The following is a 25,338-nucleotide window of genomic DNA, read 5'->3' as shown; positions in this document are numbered from 1 at the left end:
GACGAAGAAACTATTCATCCAAAAACTTTCATGCAGTTCTAACTGAAAATGCTTCCTTTTTCATATATAATTGGCTTTCTTACTGCAATAAATAAAACCTTAAATGGTGACGCATAAAAAATACAAATGTGGTGAGGGAAGTTTTTCCTGACATATTTGACACATTTTTATTTAATTTTTCTGTGTTTTATTTTGTATTTAAACCCAAAATTATTCATTTCCTTTACAGACATGAATGTCCCTTAAGAAATATACATTGCTGATTTTATTGGTTGATGTTCTCTGCCTTCCAGCTGACGAAAATCCAGTGTCCATGCTGATTCCTTGAGATTTGTCTGTCCCTTTTGGTACTGAGTTACACATCCTAGCGGGTCAAAATAATGCTGGTTAGCTAGTGGAAATAGTCAAAAGGAATGGTGTAGATGAAACTGGCTCATTCAGTTTTGACTGTCTGCCCACTTTTGTTATTCAGGTCGCAATACGGGGGTGTTTTCTGAGCCATCAGAAGGATTCAATAGTATCAGTGATTGGAGCACATTTTACCACCTGTGCCAAGTCAACAGTCTTCTTAGCGTATTCACAACGTGTCTTGCGACCAGGATTCATCACCCAGTTTGGTCCGCTGGTTAGATTATTCGCTTGCCCAGGCCAAGCTGGTACTGATGGGGAACGCGACATGAACGCTGATCCCTGCCCCCCAGGTCAACAGTTTACAATCTTCATCTTTGCATATGGCTCCCCGGACATAGTAATTCATGTATTTGTTAGCTCCAACTTCGATCCCATGGGGCTACAACTTAATCGTTTGGAAAGTACAGTTATACAAAGTACAGCTGCTTACTTTTTTAGTGCCATTTCTCACAGACAGCACATTTCACCTGTCCTCATGATCTGCATAGGCTCTTTCCAGGTGCACTTAACATATTAGTTTTACCCTACAGAGTTGTAAATGGATTATTATTTATTTGTACGGTAGATGTTACAATGGCTCCAATCAGGATCAGAGGCCCATTGCTTTAGAAACATGGTCCCAGTCCCAAAGAGTTTACATTCTAATTAGAAGCAAGATGCAAAAAGTGAGCATAACAAACAATAGGAGGGAAGAAGGGATGAAGGTAACTGTAAGAACATCATATGGTTACATAGACTGGTGATGTGCACAAATTACATTAATTCCTGATTTTACCCAAAGTAACAAAACGTTAGTGGCATGGAGTCTTGTAGGTACAGCAGGTATTGCAGCAGAGGTGGGTCTTAATGAGGGATTTGAAAGGGTAGTGACCTTACTAATTAGTTCCAGGAGGGCACTTTTTCCAGGCAGAATGGAAGAAAGCGATGAAGTGTTTGTTGGAGAAGTTTACAATGCAGAGATTTCACTGGCAACCACTGTATGCTCTTTCCATCAGTTGTAACCATCATCTGCTATTTAATCTCAACACTTGAATATTGTGATTATCTCAGACAGCTGCAGGTACTTTTACCTTTGACAGATTTAGTCCTTTTAATCTCCCTCTCCAGTCTCCAAGCAAAACTGCTGAATTAATGTCTGCTGCTGAAAGTGGTGACAAATACAAATCAGAATTAGACCACAGTCATGTAAAATCAGATTGAGGATTTGGATTGCATTCAAAACCCCAAGTCTTGGGGGAGAAACCACGTTATCTTGCAGAAAAAGAGCCACCCAACATGCAAACTCTGCAGCATGTAACTATAGTAAACCCCCATCTGCTGTATGGTTTTTTTTAAATTATTATTTTTCATCACTTCTGCGTAACTGCAGTAGAACAGAGTGGTCTATAGGGGCATTTCATTTTTGTTTTTTTGCCAACTCTAGGCATGGGAGATTACAATCCTTTTTTTGTTCTGACGTACTGAAGAATAGCAAGTTCTGTGTAAACATAAAATAGATTAAAGGCCTGCTGGGTGGAACTTGGTCTGCCTCTTTGAGAAACTGCTGTCATCTTGATACAATGTACACTTCTATGGTCAGGCCAAAACTCTTATATTTTTAATATTGCAGATGGTTATGCACAGGAATTTTGGCAATCAACCATTGAAAAACAGGATGTTAACCTGACTCTTGAGAGTGGCACAGGGAACTAAAATTTCCATGTCAGTGAGTTTCCATCTTTAAACATTGATTTGTTTATCATTTTTATTGCTAATAATCGGTAATACTTGTTACACATTGTAAGTATTAAGAACGCTGTCATGTGTAATGAAAACTGGCTAAACGACCATAAGCAAAGGGTAATGTTAAACTGGAGTGTGTCTAGTTGGGTACTGCAGGGGATCAGTGTTAGGCCAATTCTTATTTAACACCTTCATTAATGATCTAAAAAGAGGAAGTAAACAGCACACTAATGAAATTGTAGTGCATTAATTTAATTAATCTTTGCACTAATTAGTCTTAGATATCATGCTGTGCTACTTAAACTCAGATAATTTTCATAGTCATTTACATAAAGTTTATGTGCATCCTGCACCCCACCCAGGATCCCAATACAAATTTCTCGATCAGCTACTGGATCTTACATATAGAATCCTCTAGCGAAAGGTCACCTCCAGACAAGATTATATTTTCCACAGGCATTCTGTCTGCTATGTCCCAGTACAGTAACAAGGAGAAAAAGTTTGAATATAGTTCTGCTCTGGGAGTTTAGCGTGGCATTTAGATTTCATCACTGTTTTTTGAAGCAATTCCAAACAGAGAGAACATGTTGGTTACTTTCAGAGGATGAAGATAATGTTAATTGTTTTGAGACTTTGATGTCCTGATTCTCAGGTACTTTACTGCTCCTTTGTACCACCCTAAGCTCCCCCTGGTGTTCAGTTTGACCTGCTAACATGAAAACTGTCAACCACTTTGTCCACACTAGCTAACACATGCTGAAAAATACACCTCTTTTACTAGGGTAGATGCACCATGAGACTATAAAGTGTCCTTAAAGTGGGCGCAAGAAAAACTTACTCCCACTTTACGGCCACTTTATGCTGCTAGAGCAGTGTCAAGTGGCTTTAGTGTAAATGAAAAGTAGGCCTTTAAAGTCTTTAAGAAGGAAGAGGACAGCATGGCAGTAATGAAAATTGATCAGAAAATTATAATGACTTCAGCATTCTTTTTTTCATCAGGAATTCAGTATGGTTTATAGGTTTATAGAATATTACACAGTCTGGGAGGCATTTTTCCCAGTGTATAATTATAGCCTTTAGTATTCAGTGCACTTATAGGAATAGGTTTAATAATGTTTCCTCTCCTTTGATTAGGACAGGAGTATTGGTCTAAGGCTCCAAGAAAGAGGGGCCTGTACAGTAATAAAGCTAGAGCACAGATGACACGAAAATTGCCAGCACTATTGAATATAGATTTTAAGCCATAATCAGACACGGTATAACTTCATTCAAGTCAATGGAGTTGCACCCACATACACCAAATCTGAGTTTGCCCTTAGAGTGTGTATACTTCATTAGCTAAAGGAAGGGGATGTGTAGACTTTTTGTTGTAGACATTACCTAACCAGTTCATTTGTCATGATGATGCAGTATCTAAAAATAAATAAATAAAATGCCCTCACCGTCTCACTAATATGTGGCGCTAAAGGTCAGTCTTGTTTCATACCATTTGCCACATATACACATGATATGTTTTTATGATTACTACATGTCTATGGGAAGAATCACTAGCAGGACTTTATAAAAGCGTACAGTAGCTTCCTGGGAGCACTAATGCTCAGCTGAAGGTGCTAGTGACATTGTGGTATTTGGCACCCAAAATAGAGATGATTCATTTTTTCTTTTGATCTTGTCTGTTCCAGGGTGGGTATTTTAAACTTGCTGCATAATTTTTCAGAAGAATCATTTCCTGTGATAGATATGGTATCTGTATTTTTTAATGTCTTACGTAATGCCTGTAAAATTATAGCTATTTTAATATGCGTCAGAGATTCATATTCGTTTACATAGTCTATAATTTTTCACATTTCTGACTAACTTATAAAACCAGCATCTTTTAGATTCTTTCCATTGTCCTTCGTGATTAAATCTGATACACAAAGGAAGCATGAATGAATAAACACTTGTGCTATTCCATTTTTTTCCAATCGTATTTTTAAACAGTTTGACAGTTAATCCTAGTAAAAAGGTAAGAAAAAGTTTTATAATGAACGTTTCTGAGCATTTCATTGATAATTGTTTGCTATAATTTTTTTCTCATATTTGTTCCAAGCTTCCAGTGTTAACTTTATCTGTAGTTTGCCTTCAAATCCCAAGTCAGTGACTCTCCCTACCTTTTCCTAGAGTTATTAAAATTTTTCCCCTTCTCCCCACACATATAAAGGGCCATATCGTACCCCTCTGCACCTCCCTTCAATAATAATGGCTGCAGAGCTTCTGAACAAATGAAAAGCAAAGATTTGTGTTTTCTGATTTCACTCTCAGCGAGGTTTCCAGAGTGCCATGCCACGACCAAATAAGGCCAACTATCAAGTAATTTTTTAAAAAATCCTATCCGGCTGTCTGCCTATATAGTTTTTTGTAAGATTGTCATCACAGTGTCACTATCCCCTTTAAGGGGAGATGGGGCCAGGTACACCTGACAATAATTAATTAGTTGCTTCCCAGCCTGAGGTCACAGGACTAAAGAAGGTCAGGTGATACCTTAATGGAAACCTGGATCTAATAAAAGAACTGAGTGAGTTCAGTCTGGAACCACACGGAGCAGGCAGCCTAGAGCAGAGAAAAAGAGTCTTAAAGGTAGCCCAGAAAGGGGCTGTGAACTGGGCTCAGAGGGTGGGTTGCAGAGAAATCCTGAAGGGCAGAAGAACCTTTTTATTTGTTTGAGAAGTTTGCTATCCCAAAAGGGGTTATGTTTGTCTGTAACTTGGCTGGAGGGCTTAGCCACATCTCCAGCAAAGGCCAGTGTCTGGAAAGCTGAGAAAACTAACCTCAGGGAGGAAATCTGAGGAAATCCAAGGCAGGGATTGCTGGCTACGTTATCCTCCACCAGCAGGGGGCGCTGTGGGGCAGCCACACCCTATGACAGCTGCCTGTCACTGTGATATGAGAAGCTCTGTTTTTGTGGACATAATTTCATAAATGCCAGCACATAGACCTTTTACCAGCTGATTGTGCCCACAACTGGCATATTGAGACCTTTTACAGTGAAATCCAGGTGTCAATGAAAGTTTTACCATTGAGTTCAGTGGAGCCAGGATTTTACCCCTAAGTGCTTAGCACTTGAACCTACAGTTAAACGTGGAAAGTTTTTTGTGGATGTAAATATATTTGGAGGAGAGGGGAAAAAGAGAGGCTGGGTTGAGGTCCTTTGAAGATCAGGCCCTATGTTAAGCTCTTTGGAGCAGGAACTGTCATTGGTATCGTGGCTAGCATAATCAGGCCCCCACCTGGTTGAGGCCTCCAGGCACTATTGCAATATAAATGTTTCACTAACAATAACAATGGGGATATGCTTGCACTTTCTTGTTGAAATAAGCTTCTGCTCCTCCAGTATGCTGTAACTGATGCCAGCTCTGCAGCATTCTCTGCTACAAGATTGGAAATCCCATTCACAACCTCAAAAACATTGACATTCCAAAAGGAGCCAGTTTCACAAGCCATATGAACAATTCCATCCTAGTAATGAGCATGATGATGATAGAAAGTGCATGTAGAAAAAACATGAAGTACGGCAGTTAGTTATGTATCCCATCCTGATTAACTGTCTCACCAGACAAATACTATTGTGAGGTTCTCTTACACATATGTCGTTTGTTGCATATGACCAAATCTGTAAAGTTTGTAGATAGGCTGATTGAACATTGTCTGCAAACAACTTCTTGGATCAAACCTCCCTCTTAATTAAACCACAGTGTCCCCCATTGAGTTAATCAGTGTCACAGAGGTGTAAATGAGAGCAGAAATGCTCTTGTGTATTCAATGGATTATGAGGCAGAATGGGTCAAATTGGCTTCAATGGGAGTTGTATCCTATTGCAGCAAGACTAAATTTGGTCCATTGACATTGAAAATGTTGGTGCTGGGAGCTTGTTTGGAGGAGTATTGCATGGACAGCTTGCTCGTGATACATAAAAATAGTGCTATGTTATGATGATGGACACATTCTTCTTTTTTAGTAGTTATATGTGATTTAAAAACCTTGATCTGCTTGAAAGAGAAATGGATACTGATGTCTGCCAGGTAAAGTGATCCTGATATTGTGTCACAGTTGATGCATGACCAGTTCATCTCCCCAGGAACAAAAAAGTCTAATGGCTAAGGACAGAATAACTTTCCATGTCACTATGTAACTGAAACTCTGCTATCAGCAATGACTAATGTGAGAGATAGCAGGTGAGAAAGTTTACAAAGCACAAGTAATCATACAATTCTCTAGTGATATGTATAGCTTCTAAAGAGCACTAATAACTGCAGCCAGGATCAACATTAACTTGCCTACATATATAATCACCAAATGCATGTACATTTTTCTGAACATTGTAAAACTTTTCTTAAACAAATTCTCCCACAGTATCTCAAATGACACAATGTAAGTTAGGGGGACAGCTTAGCAATGTTACAGTACATCCAGTTTAGCAAGGACCCAAACAATGGTTGTTTTGTCTGTTGAAGATCTAAGGCCAAATTTTTGTTCCATTGATTTAACACGACCAGTATTTATAACTTATCTTTAAATTTACACAATCTTCATACGGAAGAGATGTAGCAAACCAGTTTCCAACCTGCTTAGTTTAACAGTTCAAAAGAAATGTTTTTAAATGAAAAAGTTTTGTTTAAATATTACTTTTCTTGATGGTTAACCATTATTAAAGCAAGTTGGAATCTGGTTTACATTTTTACATCTGGTTTTTCATTTGGTTCTGCCAGTGTCATAAATGACTTCATTACAGCTGCCTGCAGCACTAGGCTCGGAAATGTCAATTAAAAACTTAAAAATAGATTTCATAGATTACTCATGATGAGAACTGATTCTGACTTTGTGGACTTTTCCTTGATGTGCTGAGCAAAATAGGTGCTGTTTTCCTTCAAATAGGACACAATTGGAGACCTAAACAGGTTTCTTTCTTATTACAAAAATGGTCTAGCTGTCTCTCTAATGTGGTTGCTCTTCTAGGAAAAATGACTTTTAATAAAATGGCTGCATCTAACCTAGCAGATCTGTTCCCTGCTGACTTTGAAGACATAAATATTTTACTGCTTTTTACTCCTGCAGAGCTCAGACAGAGTGAGCTGGATTCTATTCTGGCTCACGCATCGTCAACAGAATTATTAACAAAGATCAACATCACCCTCTCATGTGGCAAACCCAAAGGAAGGGACTAAGGAGGAGAAAATCTATACAACATTCTCCTTGCAGTGATTTCTCTCTGTTAATATTGTTGGGAGAGGAGGGATTTCCCCTTCTGCACCCCCTCAGTACAGTTTCTTGGCCTGACTCCCAAACTGTACAGATCCCCAGGGTTCCACATGGATCCCAAGGCATCAGCTGGGGGCCAGGACTATCCACATTGGGAGGCTCTGGGTGGACTGCTGCTCTACTGAAATCATGTGAGTTTTTTGTTAGTGACCTCAGTGGGGCCAGAATGCCATCATGTGTTCAAGCCCTCCTAGTACTGTGGCTGTAGTGGCGCTTCCCTGGCATAGCTCTCTCCAAAAAGAGTCTTTGGGCTGCACCAGAGACTACCTTTTAAAGAAGAGCCCCATCACAAAGGGGGAACCAGAGAAAGACACTGCAGCCTAGAGTCAGAGTGATGTTAATGTCCTTCCCACCACAAATGCCCATCCTGTTCGCTCCTCCAACCTCCCCTGTTCAACAGCCTATTCAAGGATTGCATGGAGTTCCACCACATACACCCCAATCACAAGGATTAAGGCAGCAGTTCACAAACTGTGGGGTGGGACCCCACAGTCGGTCGCAACCCCATTTTAATGGAGTTGCCAGGGCCAGCATTAGACTTCCCGGGACCCAAGGCTGAAGCTGAAGCCCTAGTTCCACCACTACCCATGGCAGCGGGCTTGGGCTCCGGCCCCCATCTCTCCCAACCTGGGGTGGCAGGGCTGGGCTCCAGCTCCCTCTCTCCCGGGGGTCATGTAGTAATTTGTTGCCCTAAGGGGACTGCACTGCAATGAAGTTTGAAAACCCCAGGGTTACTGGGATTGTTTGAACCATGAGCAAAATTCATCCTTTATACCCTAAGACACATTCCAAGCTTTTAATAATTTCTTAGCATATTTTATTTTTATCTTGGCCTATTAATATTGGAATTTCCATAGCTATCCTTTTACATATTGTGTCAAAGTAGCTGCTCATATCATATTATAATATTGAGGGGAAAGTGCTATTCAGAAAGACTTTAAATGATCACTTTTTATTTTGTTAGTGAAAACAACTGTTTCTATGATCCTGCCTGAGGGGGAAATGGCTAATAAAATAGGACTTTCTGTATTTTTTTTATCATACAGCTATTGTTGCTTCTCACTATGCACTTTTAAGAAAGAGATTGTACCCTAAACACCTAGAGTTGGTTGATGAGTCTAAATTTATACAAAAGAATGACTTTCATCCTCCCTCTCAATTTAGGAATTTTTTTGGTTTCAAAACCTAGGTTCATTAGCTCCATAGAATGCTAAGCAATTATTTATTAATAATTACAAATAGGGAATTCCAAAAACAACTGCTCAAGGTTCTCAGATGGAAAAACATGAAACAGACTCGCATTCTTTGATGGATGTTCTAGGGACAGGTTCTTCCAGGCCCATAGGGGAAAAGGAGCTGTTCACCCATGTTTGTATAGTCCCTGTGCCATGGGCCTGCTTCTCCATTTGAGCTGGCTCAAGCATGCAAGGGCAGGATATACCCCAAAAGCAAGCATGTGAAAAATAGTGGGCAAGTCAGGGAGTCCAGGAAGATATATCTCCCAGGGCTCCCTTCAAGGGGTGAGGCTCTGTATTGTCCCTGCAGGCTGTGTCTAATAGGCCTGTTCTAGTTCTTAATTAGGAGGAACCTGGCTGTTTTGAGACTTCCTCCTTGAGTCTTGGGAATCTCTGCTCGGATGCACTTGCGTGCCCTTTAGGGGTCCCATTATTGCAGCTTAGTTTGATGGGTGAGCGATCCTTTGCTGTGATGGCCCCTATGGCATGGAAGTCCATCCGCTTGGGCCCACCCTTCATCACTTTAAAAAGCTATTGGAAACATTATTAGAGCTATTCTCTACCGATATTGGTCTAGGCCTGTGAGGTCCCCCCTCCCTCCGCCCACACCTCCTGCCTTTTTTAATGACCACCTTTGCCTGGTTAGCATTTTATTTAGTTATGTAGCTTAGGATGTCTTATCTGTATTTCTTCTAGACAATATGTGCAGGATCCATGTGACTTCAACAGGAGTTGATGGATGCTCAGCTCTCTTGAAAACCAGGACACTTACATACAAATAGGTGCTGCAATATGGACTTAATAGTTTAATGTTAAACACCCATGGCTGAGTTTCCCTCAGCCTATTATCTTTGAGTTTCAGCAAGTCTCCCCATGGAATTGCTGAGCATGCTCCATTCTGCAGCACCTGAGCTGGACTTTTATGGCAGTCACTCCTTCCGTCCGCCAGGAGTTCCTGTGGTGCCAGCTACAGGAACTGAGAGCAGGGAGACTCTCCTTTGTGCCCATATGCTTCCGCTGCTGGCCCTGGGGCAGCATAAAGGTGGAGCAGCAGCCTGACTGGAATGCAGAGGTGTGAGAACTGAGGAGAGTGAGACTAGGAGCAGATGGGGAGGAAGCGGAGAATGTCAGGGCTGTCTCAGGGGGAACAGGGCACTGGCAGAGCATAGCGAAATGTCTTGGTTATGGCAGGGATGAAGAGGCTTCCTTACGTGGGAGAGAGAGAAGGAGGTGCGGAAGGCAAAAGGCCTGTAGCATCTCAATGGGATTTCTCTGGGTTTCAAAAGGATCCAGTGTGATCTGTGCTCTAGTCTGTGACCAGCCCCCTACTTTGTTTCAGACTACCAGGCTCTGCTCTGTGTTGCAATTACTGATCTGAGAAACAATGGCAAAGTCAGAGACCCTAGGACTGCGCTGGGAAGCTCAGGCCCTACCTGGGCATATTGCCATATGTCGCAGACTCCCGATATTTCTCTTGTACTGGGAAGAGGAGCACTCCATGGCAGTTGGGAGTAAGTCCCCCAATTCTTGTTATTTCACCAGAACCAAGGGAACTGACTGGGCCTGGGGAGGGGTTTCTTGGAAAATGAAGAAAGTGACCTCACCCTCTCTCCCTGAGGTGTTTCCTTCTCAGAGCTGGAGACACAATACAGCTCCCCAGTCCTCACAGTGCGGCTTGTGTGATGAGTAAATTCTTGTGGCTTACTTTCAAAGCAGTGAAGGGAGGCTAGAGACCAGGCCCAAGGCTTTATGATGCTGCCTCCACAAATGGAAGACCGGACTGGAGATACTCAGTGGCCCATCAAGGTTCTGCTTCCCCAGCCTGATCTGAGAGGTGTTGACACCTTAGGAATGGGCCTGCTGGTCTCTCTTTCTTCCTGACTGGAGATTGATCATATTTGGGCCATTCATTTCCAACTGTGTCAATTTGTGGGATCCCTACCTGGTATCTGTGTAGGCACATCTGCACCTCAATCTGGGGGTGCGATTCCCAGCTCGAGGAGACATACACACATTAGCTCTCATTGAGCTAGAGCACCAAAAATAGAATGTAGCTGCAGCAGCGTGTGGGGTGGGAGGTGTTAGCCACCCCAGGTACGTACTGCTGAGACCACAGACACGTACTCAGGGTGACTAGCCCCTCCCACCACGCACACTGCTGCAGTTTCAGTGCCCTAGCTCAGTTGGAGCTAGCATGGGTGTGTCTCCTCAAGCTTGGAATCATGCCCCCAACTCAAAGTGTGTATACATGTCCTTTGTTTTGCATATTTGTAGGAAAATCGCAACAGAGGGTGAGCCACATCCTAAGGATTCCTGGCATCAACAGTGTCATTGTGTCCTTACAACATACAAGTGTTGCACCTGGTAAGCAGCCTGTGGAGGTTTCCTTCTTCATCAGGTCTGTGTGTTGATATTGAGCTGAGCAGGAGGGAAGGTCAATACAGCGCAGCCCAGTTTCCAGGGCTTGGGATCAGTCTTAGGGTTAACCTCAAGGGTAATTCGGTGTGTCCCCAGCCCCTGTTCTGGGGGATATTTGAGGTGTAATAGAATATCTTCCTTCCCAAGCACTGATGTGATGGGCAATGGAAATATCCTTGTTTTCCTGCACTCTCCTAGGAAATGTTCTGTAGTAACAAGTATCTGTTGTGTGGCTACATGTACCCTGCAGAGTGGGAGGGTATGAAGGGTAAAGGGCAGTTCCATTATCAAGTTCTGGGGTAACTTGAGAGAGAAATCGGTCCATCCCCATTAGTTGTACTGGATGGTGTTCGAGGTGTAGTACAGTGCAGCCCCCATCTCAAGCCCAGGGAATATAAAGGATAACGGCCCAATCCTCATCTGCACTTGCAGGCGATTTCACTGTACAATGGCTTCATACCCACTGTAGTCTCAGCTGTCCTCTCCTTTTCCCTTTCCCCACACAGGATACATTTCTGTGGAGCTGCCTTAACTTGATCAAGCTGCATCAGGAAAGAACTTTGTTCTGGGATCCAAAGCTCACAATAATTCTGAAGCCCCCAAAGCACAAGAGTTCCTGCCAGAGCTCACACTTCCTGGTGGCTGGCAAGTATCCAGTGATGAAGGCTGTAGCCATTCCCATCAGTTAAGGAAACAGACTTTGATCTTCTTCCACAAATTCCACTGAGGCCTTTCCTCAGCATTCTGCCCTTCTCCATCCAGCATCACAAACGATCCCCTTACCTCTTTGAATTATGATTTCCTGACTTATTAAGGGTTGGGTTCAAGGCGTCTGCACAATACATAAGGGGAATCCCAGCAGCTGTTCCAACAGGAATCCCTCTCAAGCAATATCAGCATCGTGGCCTCTGGAAACCTGCCTGGTCAGTCGCTCTCTATTATGGAGCTCGTTAGCTGGTTCTATTCCCTCAGTGCTGTGGGGAAAGCTCCACTGTATGGGGGACAGGCTGTAATTTTAGTAGTTCCCTCTGGCACATGACAGTCTCACTTTGTCTTTTCTCTGCCTTGGATGGTTCTTGCAGCTCTGAGTGAGATCCATTGGGAATGGCTGATGAGAGTCTGGGTGAATGCATTTCTCTGTGTCAGGCGAAGGTGGTGTGGTGGTAGGGGAGGATTCAAGTAGAAGAGGAAGGAGTAGCTGAGCCAGAGGGTCCAAGTGGTATCATAGACAGCTGGAGAAGCAGCCTGGAGAGTCTGTAGATAATCTCACTATGCAATGATAAACTACAGTCTGAATTGTGCTCTGGTTTGTGACCTCTCTTTCCTCTTGATTTCAGCATTTCAGGCGCCTCTCCAATTCTGAACACCTGTGTCATACAAAGGAGACCAAGAAATGCACCTACAAGCAAACACCAATAATGATTTCATTGGCGAAGTTTGAGTAATTGCATAAGAATTGCAGAAGAACTCAGTGCATTTTCCTCCAATGCTGTTTGGATTAGAAATATCTTCATTACTATGAAGACAGAACTAGCACTTATTTCCAGGCAAGTTAAGTGTTACACAGCATCACTTCAAATCCCACAGAATAGCATCCAGACCACCAAATATTGACTGCAAGCATTTTTATCTAGCATAGAGAAGTCATATCAGACAGGCAAGGCACCATCTGTCATTCAGCCTTGAGCTGTCGGCGGTATAAAAATCATTCTCTCCATTCATTCTTGTGACATTTTTACAGTTGATTAGCAAGAAGAAGTGGGAAAATTCAGGTATAAAATCCCATTAAAATATGACAAATGTAACGCAATTCTGCAATAGAAAACACTGTGAATGTAAAAAGAAATTAAAAGGAAAGGGTTTTTTTTCAAGTTAAAACCTGAAAGAGCTGCCACATTATTAGTTCCCTCCCCTTCTCTCATTCTGCATTATTAGTGAATTCACTTCACTTCTTCTCTTTAATTACTATTGGTACTTCAAGTCCAAATAACACCTGTCTCCTTCCCTACTGTGTTTTTGCCCATCTCTTCAGTCTGGGATGCCCTTGCTATCTTTTGGTATGCCTCCATCATACTAATGCCCTCTCTATAAGGTTGGCAGTATTACCAACCCCAGGCATTCCAAAATAATGAAATTGGCCTAAAAAATCACGAGATTTAATAACTGTGGGCTGCTTCTTTTTGTCTTCTGGTATTTGAACCTTTTTGGATTCATGTTTTCATGAGTAACAATGAAAGGAAACTTACTTTTTTGGTTAAAAGATTTTCATGAGATTCCAGGAGATGGGGCTTTAAGAAAAACACCAAAAAGCACAAGACTCTTGATAAAATCATCCTCGAAAGACTGGCTTGGATCAGTGGCTCATCTGACAGAGAATGGCACACTGCAGAAAGTTAGGGCTGTCTGCCTGTATCACTATGCTATTAACTTCAGTGGATCAAGGAATTGGCCCACAGAGAATAAGAACTTGGTTCTGATCTTGTGCCAGTTTTACCTTAGTATTGGCTTCCAGTGACTTAATTCTGAGCTTACACTGATGTTACTAGCTGTGAAGTTACTTCTGATTGATGTGAGTGCAAAGTGAAGCTTGAGGTGCAGATTTTCCTTATTTCGGAGCTTTAACTTCTTGAAGAGATTGATGGTTTTTAGCATTATTCAGGAGTGTGTGCCTCTTTCTCACACATGCACTCCACTGCACCATGATACAGCTGGGAAACAGAGGGATTTTAGTCCTGTTTCAAGTGTAAATCTCTGTAATCTTAACTGGAAGTGATTTACTGATACCTCTGGATTCACTGGGCAGCCCATGTATCAAGAAGTGCAGTTACCCCGCCTTTAAACAGAGTGCACAAGTCTCACCAGTTCCTGTAAAAACCAGGCAATCCTCTATTAATCATTTTTCCCAATCTTTCAGATTATTTGAAGACGCAGACCTCTTGAATAGTGAAGTGGCCAGTGATTAGACAGCTCAGACACAGATAAGACAAAAATGTGAAAAACAAGTACTGCACACAGAGTGCCCAAATATTATTGACGATCCTGTTTATGGAAGGGATTCTTCACAGTAGGAAGTCCAAGCCTTACATATTTGTAGTTCACATCAAAACACAAGAGAAATGTCTAGAGATGATATGACCAAACAGAGAAGAAAATATTTGTGGTAACTGTCTTGTAAAATTTGGCAGGATTAGTTAACATGAGATTTCTAATGACCTTAGCAGAGCACTTGGCATTTGGGTTCAATAGAGAAATGCCATTTTGCTATTTCTTTAGATTATGCAGACTGCAGATATACTTGCAAATCTAATCATGAACAAAGGTTAAACATCAAACACACATCATTAATTAACATTTAATAGTGGTCATTAACATGGTGAGTAGTTGATTAGGGTGGTAGACAGCTGTGTTATGGGAAGGTGGAGCGTATCCAGGGTTTCCTCCGGACTAAGGATGATATGCTGAACTTCAGGGCCACCCACATGTTTTTGTGAAATGGAAACTATACTGTAGGATCACTCAAGAGGTTAATGTGGATGTGACATACATTAGTAGGGATGCCACTGTCTTTCAACAACCACTGTAGGCCCCAGTCCTACAAGTTGTTCCATGTGGACAGAACCCAGAGCCCCACTGACTTCAGGGACAGAACCCAGAGCCCCACTGACTGCTCATGCATGGAGCAGCTTGCCTTATCAAGGCCATAAACAGCGATAATATGAAAACATGAGGATCCAGTCCTATTCACAGATTATAAATATACACAGTAATCATTTTGCTGGGCTGTCAAACCACTGAAAGATAAATTGTTTATAAAAACAGTCTGATTTGGGCCATTCTTTCCTCTCTTTCTGTCATCTCCCTTTCTACTTTTCCACCATTTCATTCCATTCCTATCTGTTATACCCTTTGCCTCCTCCCGTTCCCTCTCAACAGGCCAGCAGGGCTAGTCTCCCCAGAACAGCTGTAACATACTTGTCTTTACAATGGAGCAGTTCTGATTCACTGATCTGCTCTTGTGGATTAAGGTGCTATTTGGTTTCAGTAAGGTCATCAGAATTTGGTCAAAAGATCTGAGCATTATTTTAGGGAGAAGAACGTATAAAGGAGAGAAATCTTTTGAAATAAGAGGAGCGTCCCGCCCTTCTGCTTTTTTTAAAATAATTTTCCCTTTCAGAAACTTCACAGACCCATTTTCATTGCTTCCCTGCTTTCTGTCTCATATACATTTTCTTCTATCTCAGCTGAAGAGGTTGAGGCACTGAGGCAATATCTTGATTGCTGGCAAAATTCAAGGAACCAACCAGAGTAGAGTGACCAGAGTAGAAAGTTTTGCATACTCGCAGTATGATTACATAGATGTAACAATTTACTTGCATGGAAATAGATGCTACATCTAGACTGCTGTGCTTTTGTGGGCTGATGTCCAGTTTTAGCCAATCAGAGTACAGGGATTCCCAGACTGTGCATCTAACAATAAATAACTATTTAGTGATTATGCAAAACAGGCCCCTACAATCAAAAAAAGATCTGTGAGGAAATCAATGGAAAAGGGAAATAATCTGTGCAGTTATGCATCAGTAACTATACAACTCTGCACTTTGACTGGCTGAAATATTCCAAATTAAGAAATGCTGTTCAATGAAATACTGAAGCAAAATTGAGAATGTTGCTAACCATGGAGATCATTTACTCCAACACCATGAATGTTATTCCTAATGGTAAAATAAAATACAATTTACAACACTAAAAACACCCCAAACATTTGTCTTGCCCTTTGAGAGTCTGAAAGCTCAGCTCTGCTTTCAAATGTTCCCTTAAGCAAGTGGCATTGCAGAGAAACCATAGGCGGTGAAACCTTCCACAATGATACAAGTGGCAGGCCCAGTGGTGTTGGATATCTACAATATATTCCAGTAGGAACACAAAGGGGACTGCAAACTACTAGACCAATCCATTCAGAAAAGTGAAGAATACAGAGAGTCACAAAGACTTTCTCTTGGGAAAGGGACAATTTCTTCACATGAAACTAGCTGCCAGGTGAGACCATTGACCATTTGTTTCAGGCCTATGTGATAAAGCTAAGCCATGTGAATTTGAACAGCTGTCAGATGGACTCCTGAATCGTTTGTGTATGATGTAATTGGTAACCAAGACAAAAATCAGCCCTGATATGGGCTTGACTTCACAGACAGTTGTAGATATTAGCAGGGCAAGTGAAAACAACTGCTTCCCAAATGAAAGAAATGAAGTGTATCCAATTAAAAATGTGCACTGGGGTACAAAAGGAGAATACAAAGGTAAACAAACTGCAGAGTCCAGATTTTGCAATAGAAGTGGAGGTAATACCAAGACTATGCAAAAGGTGGCCAGCCCAAGATATGCACTGTCATGCTTTCAGTGAAAGCAACCATTTTGCAGTTGTACTGCTGTCATGACAAACTCCAAAGAAGTACATTTAATGAACATAGAGGTGGAGGGCAAAAACCACTGCTGGTGATACAGAAACAAAGTGAATTTCCAGATAGATACTGGAGCTGGAAATGTCATCTCTGTAAGTACATATGAACTGATTAGTGACCTTTTACCATTGAAATTAGGGAGACGATACCAGAGCATGTTTCAGTGGATACTGATCCCAGTCATGTGGGTTGGGCCAGAAAATTAATGTCCGTTTCTTACTAGTAGTCCTTTGTGTCATAACTTTGTTACAGTCAGCAGGCATTGGAAGCATAAGACTAAATAAACAAAGAGAAATAAAGTTGTTTAGAAATGGAAAGAGAGAGAGCCAAGTGATGAAAGGATGCATTTAATATGGAGGAAGTGAGATTAGCTCATGGACTTCTGTGGTGGGGTTGCTCTACTCACCGCTGGACGGCACTACCTCCTGGCCATTCTGGGGATTAGCTTGGTCAGGCCAATGCCCCTTCCAGTGGTTACATCCTCTCAGTTTCTCCTCTGCAGCCCTTCTCTCACTCTGGGAACTGCAGCGGCCTCTTCGTAACTCAGCTGGGTAGGTCACTGTTGTGGTTTCCCCTTCTGGGGGAAGTGTATCAAGGTTCCTACTTTCCAGCAGTCTGAGTCGATCTTCTGGTTCACTGCCTCACAGGGCCACTCCAGCAGTGGCTGGCAGGAAAACCCAGATCCACCTTTACTCCAGGTTCCAGCTCAGGGACCCTCTACACAGCAGCCAAGGCCCATTTCCTGCACCTTGCTGCCTTTCCCTGAGCCACTTCCATACCTCCTGGCCCTCCCCACTTCTCTGGGGTTGCCAGTCTCTTCACTGCCTCCTCCCGGGTAGTAACTTTAGGCAACTCATCTTTGCAGCCACCCAAACACTCCTCCCTTCTCCCAGGGAGTGACTGCAGACTTCTGCCTGCTACCTTCTCTGCTTCCAATTTCCTGTGTTTTGGAAAAGCCCCGCCTGTCCCCTGCAGGTGAGCTTCTCTCTAATTAGCTGCCTCCAACCTAAAGCAGTGTGTGGCAGGGGAGAGCTGATGAAGTAAGAAAGGTTGATTGAATGGAGATTACAAAAGGAGAGATGAGTGGGAAAGTGGGATAAAAGAAAACAAAATGGTGGTCATGGTCAGCAAGGGGAAATTCTGAGGCAGATCAGAAAGAGATCATAGTAGTCACTTGGGCGGAGAGGGAACAGAGAGACCAAAAAGATGAGCTTCTATGTAACAGTCACTTTCACCAGCAGAAGATGGTTCCATTTTATTAAATGGGAAGAGAGAAGTCATTCAAATAAGATTGAAAAGGAATTGATTTCCAAGGCTTCTTTTAATGATTCCATGATGGTCTACATGCATCTGTCTCCTCTATAATGTTAATTTATTAGAAATTGGCTGAGGAGGCAGGGTTTGGGTCTGTGTTCATCCAGTCTATTGTTCAGGATTTGGGTTAAGAGTAAGGCTGGTTAGAATTGCTTTTGGATAGAAAACTGAGGTGTCAATTAAATAAATTACTTTGTAAAAAGTGTGTGCTCTCCAGGGAAAATGTTGAGTTTTCATTGAAAACTTTTTGGCTGAAAACTTTTAGTTTTAGGTTGAAAATCTTCTTCTTTTTTTTTTTTTTTGGACAAATAGTTTAAATTTTCCATGGAAAGATATACGGTTTCCAGACCAGCTCTAGTTCTGGCCCGAATCAAGTTTAAGATTCTAGTTCAGGACTGATGGGAGCAAAATCTCACAAACTCCTCTCTAGGTATTCTGGCCCAGCTACGATTGCCATATTTCTGCCATCCAGAATTGCTTCTTGTTTTGAATCTCCCTCATAACCATTACCTGGAGGTGTTTTTGGATCATGGGATTAAACTCTGCATTGTTGTTTTCCTCCTTCACATCCACCCAGAAAACTCAGATTTCTGGCTTCCATTTTGATTGGTGTCTACATGTGATTAAAACCCTCCTGACTTTGCCTCAGTCTTATGACCTAATGTCCCCTGGGCTTGTGGTGGAGAAGAGGTTAGTGTGCTTATGTAGTCTCTTGAACAGAAGTTATATTTTTATTTTCTTTTGCATCTGTTTCTGGCCACTGTCAGACACAGGATATTGGACTAGATGGATCTTGAGTCTGATCCAGTATGGCAATTCTTATGTTCCTAAATATGCACTGCTAGCTTCTTTTTCCCTTTTTGGATTGCCATGGCGAAATCATCTCAACCATAAATAATATTGTTGATTCTAATCCAGTGTCACAGCTACTCACAAGGTACCCACACGTTTAAAGACAGGAAGAATGTGTATATTTACATCAGAGGCTTTATGGCATTCAGCTAACCACGCAATCTAACTGGGAGACTGTGCTGTCTAATACAGGGGGATTAGAGTTCCAGGAGCCTGAGGTTTTGTTCCAGCGTCACTCTGCCAGTGAGTCAATGTGTGGCTGCTTCAAACCATTTTGTGACTCAGTTTACCTATCTGTAAAAAATGCATAAATTATCCACTGTACCTCACAAGAGTGTTTTGAGGTTGAAATGGTGTTTTGAGAACACACTGTGGTGCTTACTCAGTCAAATACTATTGATAAGCAGCATTTTCAGGCTGTCTGCCAGAGAAGTAAACAAAATGGAGTTTTTAAGGCTGCCACCCGCATGAATAGTATGCTTGCAACACTCCTCCTTCTCTATCGTCTGTTTGGGTTTATTCATAGTCATACCAAATGAGTGTAGAGTGAAATAACTTGATAATGAGTATCATTAAGACAGGTATAAACACATAAACCTTTTAAGAAAACCTTTTCCCCCCATCAAAATTTTGGCAGGGGACGGGGGCTGCAGGATATTATTTTTTTGTACACCGTATGTGGATGTAGTGAGTAAATGTAAGCTTTGTCCTTTTTTTTTTTTGGTCCATTAGGAGTTATGCGCCATAGCGATGTATAAACAAGAGGTGACCATTTATGCACGGCAAAAAGAGGTTTCGTGAATTATAGAAAAACAGTAAATTATGTGGAAAAATCCATTTCACACTCTGGTAGGGATAGAATCACTACCTGAGAAATCCAGATTACAATGCACTGATTATTTTCAGTGAGCAGGTTGGGTGTGGTGAGATAGTATTCTGAAGAGTTGCAACAAAGCCCTGTAATATTTTTCAGGAGAAAGAACACTTTAACGGCTTGCTTCAGTGTGGCTCATTGACGTGAGTGCCAAGTGTGTAAACAAAGCCCTGGAAGAACTGGCAAGCATATAGAAGGTCAAACCCCAAAGTGCGTGTTGTTTTTGAATAGCAGCTCTAGCAGAAGACTGGGCTGGGGTAGTCAATGGTTCTGTGCACTGCAGGTGTTGAGCAAAGGACGCAATAACCATTTGCAGCCCTAGTAGACTGATAGTAAGCAACACAGCACATCTGTGCTGTAGGAATCGTCTTTGGTGGTGCACTGCAATCAGATCTCTGTGGGCGAACCTTGCACCCATCTGGAGTCCCATTGACTTCAGTAGGACTGAAAGGTCTGCCCACCACAGATGTGGTCATAGGATTGGCGGCGAATGCTTTTAGGGAGTACATAAGCTTTTCTTTTCTTTTGTTTTCAAGAAATAGCTTTCAGGAACAACTGGAGCTTGCTGGTGCTGTACTCCAGTCTACATTGCCCAGCACCTGTGCAGATCCAATTGCTCTGTATTTGTATGTATAATTTCTAGTTCCGAATAGCACCTCAGACCATGCAGTAGTGGAAGGTTATGGCACTCTCAAGTGGTTAAATTCACTTGGCTTTTAGATATCTTCCTGGTATAACACTAGGTGAGGCAGGGTGATCACCAAAAATTAATGAAGCATAAATGTTCCAGTGGCGGCCTGGAACAGTGCTCATCTATTAGCATATAGAATGGAATGGATTTGGAATATGGAAGTTTTGAGTCTCATCAGTTAGCATGAAGTGAGTTGGAGAAATCGAATGATTTGATTTTTAATAAGAATTTCAAGAGAAATCTCTGTAGTAAAACAAAAATCATTGAACTTGGAGGAACCTAGTAGTAAAATACGTATGTGCATGTGTCCAGGCATGCACAAAAGTAGGAGTGATAGCGAGAAAGCTGCATATCCGTATGTTCTATGATCAAGTGCACAGAGCCTGGTTTCTCACCACTTCACATGCTAGTGTGTCAAGTGGATATAAAGTGAGACCTCCAGTGTGACTACACAAAGTGCAAGGCAGTGGAGAATCAGGCCCACGATGTAAATAATGTGCACTCCTTTGAGCTGGGAGTCAATGGTGGAAAGAAGGAAGTTGGGGGTTGGCTTATACTGGATAGGAGGAGTCCAGACTGCTAAAAATAGCCCTTACATTAGTGGTGCCAGCGGCTATGCCGTGTCACAATTTGGAAGAAAAGGAGCTGAGATGCCCATTTGCCCCCGTTATGCTTTTTGTTCATTATCATCATTCATCAGGCGCTGTGTCACATCTAACATTTTCCATCCCTTTTCGGCCATGTGGTCTGGTACTGCTCAACAGCAGCAATCTGTTGATTCTGGACCGCTGTCTACTACTGGCTGGCACACCAGGCTGCAGGGTGACTTAACTGTGGCAGACAGACGGAATTGTTTCCAATGTACACCTAAGGAGGCCCTCAGTAAAGCAAACATTGATTTTGGAGGGGTGGGGTTTTTTTCTACCTACCTGCTGCCAGAAGGCTGTAAATAGGATCCCTATATTTTTCCCTATTAATATGAACCCATATTGAAACTCAGAGACCTGGCTGATGCATTGCTGGAAGCCTGCACAGTACTAAAAAAGCCGGTCCACACCAGTTGTTGTGGACCAGGTAGAATGAGCTAAGGCATTGGAGGCAAAGCTGAAGTCCATGGGTGGCCTGTTACTCCTGGTTCACTGGGTTCATCCTGCCTTGATGGACTAACTCCCACTATTATAAATCATATAGATGTGATTTTCTTCCTGAAGTAACTTGTTTGCTTTCTTTATTTGGAAAATGTCAGTAACAGCACTCTCGACAGCCTGTGCAGTTGAACTTGCCATAACTGAAGCTTACTCAAGAATGTTTAGTCTTAACAGTGTGTGGTTTTCTTTAGTGACTTCTGAACCACATTCTGAAGAGAGACCGTGCTGAAGTATGGTAAATACACTTCCAGATAAGCCACTGGTATCTCAGAAATAACCCTCTTCTATCAAACAAAAGCAAGCAACACAGCTGAGGTGCCCTGTCTCCTGCAGACAGACACACAGTTTCTTTCTTTCTCTCTCTTTCTTTCTCTCTTTCTCTCTCTCTCTTTCTCTCTCTCTTTCTCAATCCAGTGAATGGTTTAGAACAGAGAAACTATTTTTAGAATAATCAGACAGCTCATTCACAGTATTATTTATATTTAAGCTAAAAATATTTATAATTTCACTGGACCAAAAAAAATCAATGTTACTGGGGAAAAACAGTGCTTACAATAAATAAGACAGTTTATTTGAAGCTGGCACTAAACACCCATAGGAAACAATGGCTCTTCCCTTTAAAAACAGAGAAAAAAATGGCAAAGCAAAGACATCTATTCAAAAGTGGTTGGCTGTGAATGCCTCTCAGAAGTCAGCTATGTTCTGTGTTGTGCAGCAACAGCTAAGGGATTGCTTGGGATGAGTGAAATGCCCAAAGGTGCCTGTTTGGAACTTTTTTCTTTGAATCATTTTATTTGCAATATGATAGATGGCTGTAACTGATTACTCTCTAGCTAAATACCTCTGTGGTATTCCAAACTGTATACTCTGTAGGGGTGTCCCAAAAGAGAGAGACTGACTGCTCACGTCTCTAATTTTTAAGAAGGAGTGATTGTTACTATGTTTTTATTCATATGTAGTGATTGTCAGAATCAATATGGCGCTTCAATCAATCTAAATGTTCAGTGCATGCTTTTCCACTGTGCACTCAGGGCCTGAATCAAAACTCATTGAAGTGAATGGAAAGACGCTCATTAGCTCTAAGCTTGCCTTAACACTTCATAAGTATTCTAATATTTTGTTTGTAATGGATATGTGTATGGGAATGTGTAGGGCTGTGTGCTTCATCTGTCCCTTTTCAGACTGATTCCACTTTCCCAACTAAGCTGTAATCTCGCAGAAACTAGTGAAGAGTGGAGGCTCATGGGAGCAGGAAAACTTCCAAAAAATATTTTGCATCACCCTTATTTCAGTTTATAAAATCTATCAATCTAAAGCTAGAAGGGACCATTAGATCATCTAGTTTGATTTTTTGTATAACACAGGCCATTGCATTTCACCCAGTTACCCCTGAATTGAGCCAAATAATTTGTCTTCCAGAAAGGCATCTAGTCTTGATTTGAAGACTCAGAGATGGATAATCACCACTTTCCTTGGCGGTTTGTTCCATGACCACTGTTAAAATTTGTGCCTTATTTCTAAATTGAATTTGTCTGGCTTTAACTTCCAGCCATTGGTTCTTGGCATTTACTTCAGCCCTTAAATCATTTTTGTGACTCTTCTTGCACCTCTCCAGTTTTTTAACTTTCTGTTTAAAAATCTGGACAGCAGAACTGTACACTGTATTCCAGTATTAGTGTCACCAGTGCTGTCCGCAGCAGTAAAATCACCTCCCATCTTCTACTCACTAATGGGCAAAAGCAGATGCAGATCTGGCTACAGCATCAAGACCAAGATCAGAAACATGTGAGGGGAGGGAGCAGTGGGTTATTATGAGAACAAGAGGAAACTCAAAAAAACCCCAAAAAACAAAAACCCGCCCCACAAGGTATTTACAATAGCTATAAGGAGATATTTTAGATGTAGAATATAATTAACCTTTACATTGCCAAACAATATTAAGACTAATACATCTGAAAAGAGATTTGCTCCCATGACTAACAATGACACCTGTTGTACTAGTTAGGATAAAAATTGCAAGTCCATCAGCTGATCACCAGCAGGGGGCAGAGAGAATTAGCATTATTAGGTCCATGCAGTAATAGCAGCTGGATACATTATGAGTTTGTTTCACCTTCCTCTGAAACATCAACTATAAAACAAGCTTTTGAACTGTATGACCTTGGTCTTTTTCAGTATGGCAACGCTCATTACATATTTTTAAAACTGGCTACTCTTTTGACCAAAATGATTGCAATGTGGTGCCAAAATAAAAGGATGATTTGGCAGGAGACAAAAAGCTCACAGATAAGTCCAAAAACATGGGGACCTGGGTGTAGAGTCAGAATTTGGGGAGGGGGGGTGACATGGGAAATCGCAGCATGGACAAAGGAGAGACGAGGGATTATAGAGGGGAAATCTAATAAACATCTTAGCTGTTTGTATACTAATGCAAGAAGTATGTGGAATAAACAGCAAGAACTAGAAATACTAGTGAATAATCAGAAATATGACATAGCTGGAATTACAGAAATTTCGGGAATAATTCATGTAACTGGAATATTGGTATAGAAGGGTACAGCTTGTTCAGGAGCGACAGGCAGAGAAAAAAGGGGGAGGTGTTGCTTTGTATATCAATGATGTACACACTCGGACTGAGGTTGAGATGGAAGTCTCGTGGCAGACCTGTAGAAAATCTCTGGTTAAAGGATAAAAGGGGTAAAAAGCAAGGGTGATGTCGTGATAGGGGTCTACTATAGACCATGCAATCAGGAAGAGGTGGATGAGACTTTTTTAAAACAACTAACAAAATCATCCAAAACACAGGACTTGGTAGTGATGGGAGACTTGGGCAGGCTGCCTGTTATTGGTCTTGGGCATGGTGCTCTCAGTGCTGGGATGGCTGGGGTCCGTCATCTCAGGCACCCTGCCCATGTGGAAGGTGATGGCCTTCATCGGCAACAACATCGTGGTGGCACAGATCATCTGGGAGGGGCTGTGGATGAACTGCATCGTGCAGAGCACAGGCCAGATGCAGTGCAAGGTTGACAACTCCAGGCTGGTGCTGCCCCAAGACCTGCAGGCCGCCCACGCCCTCATGGTCATCTCAGTGCTGCTGTCGGTGCTGGCGTTGCTGGTGAGTGTTGTGGGCACCAAGTGCACCAACTGCATGGAGGACGAAGGCTCCAAAGCACATATCATGATTGTCTCCAGAGCCGTCTTTGCATCTCCAGCATCCCCTGCCTCATCCCTGTCTGCTGGTCCATCCAACACCATCATCCGGGACTCCTACAATGCGCTGGTGTCCGAAGCTCATAAGAGGAAGCTGACGGCCTCCCTCTACGTAGGCTGGGCTGCAGCTTGGGTGACCAGATAGAAAGTGTGAAAAATCGGGATGGGGTGGGGAGTAATAGGTGCCTATATAAGAAAAAGCCCCCAAAATCGGGACTCTCCCTATAAAATCGGGACATCTGGTCACCCTAGCTGCCGTGGCCCTGCTGGTTCTGGGGTGTGGCCTCCTCTACTGCACCTGTCCCGAAAAGAGCACCAACTTCAGCACCCATTACACCGCTGCCGTCTTCCAGCCCCGCAGTGACTACCCCAGCAAAAACTGCATCTGAGGGGCAAGCGGCCTGGGGTTTCTCAGCGGAGCAGGTGGAGGGTGGAGTCCTCTCTCCGCATGAAACTCCCTGTTGCAAAGCTGGCTGGTTTGGGGGTGGACCAATGGTCCTGGCTCCTTTGACTCCTTTCATGCTGGACCAATGGTCCTGGCTCCTTTGCTGGTACAGTTTAACAATGACCCCTTTTCGGAGAAAAGGGTGATGATTGCTTTAAAGGGAGGATGTGTCTGGCATCAGTGCAAAAATCCATCTCTTGATACAAGCAGTCTATGCAACCATTGGCCTGTATTTAATCTGCCTTTGGTGGTTAAGAGTAT

The 25,338-nt window shown here is 42.3% G+C and overlaps 1 pseudogene across 1 annotated transcript; it reads left to right on the top strand.

Annotated features, from left to right (window-relative positions):
• Positions 1-676: 676 nt before the first annotated feature.
• On the top strand, positions 677-25,021 carry LOC311521373 (claudin-4 pseudogene; annotated as a pseudogene). The gene is made up of 3 exons: positions 677-812; positions 24,257-24,754; positions 24,885-25,021. The product of its transcript is annotated as a claudin-4 pseudogene (transcript).
• Positions 25,022-25,338: the final 317 nt, after the last annotated feature.

The sequence above is a fragment of the Lepidochelys olivacea genome, assembly GCF_965140295.1.
Source record: "Lepidochelys olivacea isolate rLepOli2 genome assembly, chromosome: 1".
Classification (NCBI taxonomy): Eukaryota; Metazoa; Chordata; order Testudines; family Cheloniidae; genus Lepidochelys; species Lepidochelys olivacea.
This window is presented reverse-complemented; position numbering and strand designations above follow the sequence as displayed.